The following is a 6,258-nucleotide window of genomic DNA, read 5'->3' as shown; positions in this document are numbered from 1 at the left end:
ACAAATAAAAGAAAAACTCCTAAAAATAAAAAATAAAAACAATTAAAATTATTTTTGGACTAGTTTTAGGAGTAATTTCCTATTTGGGGCAAAAATTAGGTGTTCACAGCTACCCCCCTTTGCTCGAGAATATGAAGAATTTTCGGGCAAAGATAAAGTGAGCAATTATGAGCAATATTTGCCCGCCTGATACTCCATGGGAAGCGTTTTGAAAAGTTTGACCGAACCTTGCTTCCGAGGTTGCCTACATATCCTTGGCTATAAAGGAATCAGGTCAGTATAGTTCTGGAGGTTTTGGTAGCTGGGACTACTGAAGAGCTATGATTTCACTGTTGTTGCTGTTGTTGCCGCTTGCTGAACCCCTTATTACACCAAAATCAAAATGAAAATAAACTAAACAAGCATATCATCTATGAGTTACAAGATTCCTTTCTATAAGTCTTCTAAAACTTGATCTTGAGTCTTGAGTGGTTCTTCATGCAGACTCTGATATGAATCTTAATGCTTGCTAGCTACAGGTGCTAGTTCATTATTCTATGGCTTCTTATGACCAAAACGGGACATGCAATGCTCGTGACTTCAGACATGTCTTGAGCAGTCCACTTCCTTTCATCCGCTTCTGCATTTTGGATTTACTTCTTCTATATTTTGGATTTACTTCTTTTATTTTTTTTCTTTGTTTTGGATTAAGATTTCTTCTTTTGGTCATCTCAAACCCCATGCCTCGAGGTAAAACCTGCTCAGACACTAAAACAAATAAACAAATAAAAATTTTCTGCCCCAGTTTTAACTAGAAAAATTTTATGAGTTATTTGTAACAAAACTCTATTCTACTTCATTATTGAAAGAAATAAAAGGTCGGGATTGGTGTACCCTGGAAAAACATGATTCTTTTGGGAATGATGTACCCTGATTATCTAAATGGTGCCTCAACTGAGGATTGGTGTACCTTATGTTTGGGAAATGCGATGGGGAATAATGTACCCTGATAATGGTAAAGAGACTAGAGATTGGAGACCCTATGTCTAAAACTAAAAATCAACTAGGGAGTGGAGACCCTATGTTGGAAAAGAGACTAGGGAGTGAAGATCCTATGTCAAAAATAAAATCAACTAGGGAGTGGAGACCCTATGTTGGAAAAGAGACTACGGAGTTGAGACTCTATGTCTAAAAATAAAAATCAACTAGGGGGTGGAGACCCTATGTTGGAAAAGAGAATAGGGAGTGAAGACCCTATGTCTAAAAATAAAAATCAATTAGGGAGTGGAGACTCTATGTTAGAAAAGAAGACTAGGGAGTGGAGACCCTATGTCTAAAATAAAATCAACTAGGGAGTAGAGACCCTATGTTGGAAAAGAAGACTGGGAGTGGAGACTCTATGTCTAAAATAAAAATCAACCAGGGAGTGGAGACCCTATGTTGGAAAAGGAGATTAGGGAATGGAGACCCTATGTCTAAAATAAAATCAACTAGGGAGTGGAGATCCTATGTTGGAAAACGAGACTAGGGAATTGTGTACCCTATGCTAAAACGAACCAAGAAGGAATTTTTTTCTTTTTTTTTTTTGAGAAAAATTATTTTCATTTTTTTTTTTTGAGAAAATCATTCTTTTAAACAAATTGCCCCAATGCTTATTTTCTGAGGGCGTGAACAAATGACGCTTCTTTTTTTTTTTAAATCCAGACTTCTTCTTTTTTTTAATTATCGTAGGAGAAAATTCATCAGACTAGGTTTTTTATCTTAGGAGAAAGATTTATCAGACTAATAGCCTGTTTGGCCAAGCTTCTAAAATCAGCTTATTTTGATAAGTGCTTTTCTCAAAAGTACTTTTTAAAAAAGTGCTTTTGGTGAGAAGTAGTTTGTGTTTGGCTAATTAATTTGAAAAGCACTTTTGAGCAGTAATTAGTGTTTGGCTGATTTTAATATTGATGAGTGATCGGCTTACCTAGTTTTAGAGACTAAGTGCCATCACGACCCCTATGGTGGGATTCGGATCGTGACAATATATGTATATAAAATAATATAATTAAGAAGCACTGGACATAATAATAAAGATGCGGATAAAAATTCATATCGCTAAACGATGGCTATGGCTAATCATATAATTCAATTTATCATAAAATTTAATGAGTAATTTCAACATTCATGATTCTAATCGTAAAATTTTAAAATGAGTGAATTGAGCCATTTAACCGCCAAATCATGTGTCACATAAGTCAAATGTATGACTACGATTTTATAATAAAGTTCAATATGGCAAAATAATCCTTTAATCCAAATTCAACAAGTATAACCTTAAGCATGCTTTTAATCATAATTATGAGTTATCAGGTAGTCATAGAATCAATAAAAATATGGATATAAAATTCACATAGTCTAAACAAGGCTTAATCATAAGCCAAACTCTACTGGATATGGTCATAACCTTGCTACGGATATATGCTCATCACCTCGCATATACGTGGCTCGTGAATCAAATAATAAGTAGTAAATAGATCACTTATGGGGAGAATTCCCTCTTACAAGGATAGACAAGAGACTTACCTCCACTCGGTAACAACTTCAACCTTCCAAAATAGTTTTTCCTCTCAAATCAACCTCCAAACGACTCGAATCTAGTCAAATACAACTCAATAACGTCAAATAAAGATATATGAATTAATCTCAAATAATAAAGCTCCAATCTTTAATTAAATCCCCAAAAGTCAATCCGGGCCTACATGGTCAAACCCCAAGTTAAGGGGTAGATCCTGACTAACGATAATCTCACGAGTCCAAATATATGATTAGATTCCAAAACCGAGTTCAAATCGATCCTCAAATACCCAAAATATACCCTCTTAAGTTGTAGATAAAAACCCCAATTTTCTCTTTAAAAATTCATGTTCTAAGTGTATAAATCCATGGGTTATCAAGGTGTATTATTAAATCTAAGTGAAAATTACTTACCCTCAAGGTAGTAGTGAAAATCCCTTCCAAAAATGCCTTTTCTCGAAATCTAGGGTTAAAAATATGAAAGAATAGGTAAAATCCCGAAATTTCAAACTTAAGTAGTCTACCCAGCCCAACCCTTTCGTGAAGTCGGCCCAATCCTCGCCTTCGCGAAGCACAAATCCTCCTCCACCAGAAAACCTCCTTTGTGAATGTGACGGGAGCCACGCAAACACGAAGGCTTATAGCCTTACCTCTTCACAAACGCGACAAGCACCTACGCGAACAGATAGGTCAAAGCCTCGGGACCAAGCTTCTTCTTCGCAAACGCGGCTCCCCATCTGCAAACGCGAAGCACAACAACCACAACCTTCGCGAATGCGACTCCCCTATCACGAAAGCAAAGAACAACGACCCCCTCAGCCCAACTCCTTCATCGCGAATGCAAGACACCCCTCTTGAACGCGATGACACCATACACCAGCAGAAATCATCCATCATAAACATGCTTTGGGTGGTCCAAAAATTACCCGAATCCCCCGGGACCCCGTTCAACCATACCAAGAAGTCATGTACCTAATCCAAACTTATCTAAAGACTCAAAATACCAGAAATAATATCAAAATCAAGAATCAAAGGTCAAACACCTTCTCTTAACTTTCAAACACTTCAACTTTGCCAAACATATCGGAATCATGCCTAAACATTCTAGATGACAACCAAACTTTGATCACAAGTTTCAATCAACTAAATATGAATTTATCTAAGGTCCCGAAATATCATTCGGAACCCGATAACATCAAAGTCAACTATCGGCCAAACCTACAAACTCTCCAATTCTTCAAATTGCCAACTTTCGGCAAATAGGGCCAAAACCTTCTAGGGACCTCCGAATCTGAATCTGAATATACGCCCAAGTTTAAAATCACCATACAAACCTATAGGAACCATCAAATCACCAATCCGAAGTCGTCTACTCAAAAGTCAAACATTGGTTAACTCTAGCAACTTAAGCTTCCAAAATGATACTAAGTATTCCAAATCACTCTCAGCCTTCCCGAAACCAAACCAACCATCCCCCAAGTCATAAAACATCAGACAAACTTACGAGAAGCATCAAATAGGGGAACGAAACTCAAATACGCAAAACGACTGTCCCAGTCATTACATAAAGGGAATGCAGCATAAGCACATCCAGATTGTTTAGTATAGACCGTTAAAATCTATTATAGACCTTTAACATAAATCTGAAATGTTCATATTCAACCTCAAATTTAAAATTCACTCAAAATCACCTAAAATCTTCACCAAACTCTCTTAAAATTGAGATATAAGCTCTCCAAGATAGACTCAATCTATTGTAACAACACTCAATCCAAATAAATAATAATTTCGCAAAATTTTATTTTTTAGCCAAGCTTCAAAATGAGCTTTAATGGAATTTTATTTTTCTCCTTCAAGTTTCAAGCTCAAGTTCTTCCACATATAATGAATACAATGCATAACTTTAAAATTTTAAGAGACAACATCAGCTTCAACGATTGAATCAATCAAGTTTGCAATCAAAGAGTGAACAATGAAAATGAAGAAGTAGACTGGATAAATGCTAGTTATATGCTGAATTTTGAAGTTAATAGAAAATTCAAAATAGCCCTCGACCAAACTTAAACCCTCACTTAGCATTTCTTGGGCCAAAAATAAATGAAAAACAAAATAGGGTTCAAACTTTGAAATAAAAACTTATGGAGCTCTGCCCACGAATTCTTCCGAGTTGCCTGATGTCCCAAAATGTATACATGTATTTAATATTCATTTATTGCATTAAGATTTTGGAGCATGTACTGAGATTCTTGTAAAGTTGCAAATATCCATAGTGATGCTAGGCATATTTAGGGAACCAGTTAAGTGCATACCTTAATTTAGGAAAAAATATCTGACAAAGACATTATTATCTTTCCTCTGAAATTCCTACTATTAATAAGCCACAGTTTAAGGAGCTTCGGGTCAACATGTCTGTTTGTGGCCTAATGACGAAAAAACCAGCATCTTAGTTAAATTCCAATTATATGGTGACTTTGTAACCTGGGCCCATAGGGTATTTATGTAACTATGTCAAAGGAAGTAACTTTATTGGTACCCGTTGATTTAAAGCTTCTACCACCTGGCACTAGATGCTTTACGCTGGGCCCATAAAAATGATGAGTCTACAACAGCTTCTCTTTTGAGTTGATAAAATTTTACGTTTGGAAAACTGATCCTTCATTAAGCTTTTGGGTTTTCGATATATGTGCCTAGCTTTCTAAAATAGAAAGCCTTTCGAATTCTATCCCTAGCCTTTTTAAATTTGTATTTTCTCCGCTTTAACTTTGATTTAATTTATTTCTTAGAGAAAAGAAGGTGGAGAATTATTTTAAGGTTAATTGAGTTTACTTGGTTTGACTAAATCAATAAAATATTTGAGCTTAATTTTTATTCCCTTCGAAAATTTCTTGTGCAAATTGGAGAATAACACTAAGACTTTATTTATTTTTGCTATTAGAATTGATCCAATTTGAAAATTTATACGAATTATTTGGTACTTTAAAATGTCATAAGAAATTTCAACATACAACACAAAAAGAAGAAAAGAACTTTACAAATATTTCAGGAATAGTTTAGTTTGTATGACCAATAATAGGTAGCTCACCTTATGCTTATGTGATGTATTTCTCATATTTTAAGTATGTTAGTGGAGTATCTTTTCTTTCAAATCATGAGTTAACAAAATCACTTCTTAAAATGACGAACAAAATAATATATCAACGCTTATGAATACTTGTTGAGAAGATTAAGTTAAAGTAGATAAAAGAACGAACTACTATTTTTTCTTTCTTTCATGGAGTATCAATTATTTTTGGAAATAGCAAGAAATGCCATGTGAATCATATTTGATTATGGAATTATTAGTAAACTTTATCTTAATTAGGAGTATTATTTTCAATTTACATGTTATTTCATGTTTCAAAAATTCGCTTCTTTGACAAGTTATGATTGTGTATATCTTTATACAGTAGTTGTTCGGGAGCACCCATAGCTTTGACTGTAGTGAAAAGCCCTTGTGAAAAAATAATAATTAGTGCATTATAAAAATAATATTATTTTTACGGAAGGACCAAAAAATATTTTTATTAGTGTGCTTATAAATTCAGGTATCACCTTACATTTAAATGTAAGTTGTGGTTGTTACTATCGTGTTGTTGAAATTAGTGGTTTCAAAATATATAATTTACTATTCTTTGTATATATAGCAGAAATGGAAAACTTAATATGAAATTGGTAAGAAGAATC

This window comes from Nicotiana tabacum, chromosome 15 (assembly GCF_000715075.1).
Source record: "Nicotiana tabacum cultivar K326 chromosome 15, ASM71507v2, whole genome shotgun sequence".
Lineage (NCBI taxonomy): Eukaryota > Viridiplantae > Streptophyta > Magnoliopsida > Solanales > Solanaceae > Nicotiana > Nicotiana tabacum.
Note: the sequence above shows the minus strand (reverse complement) of the source record.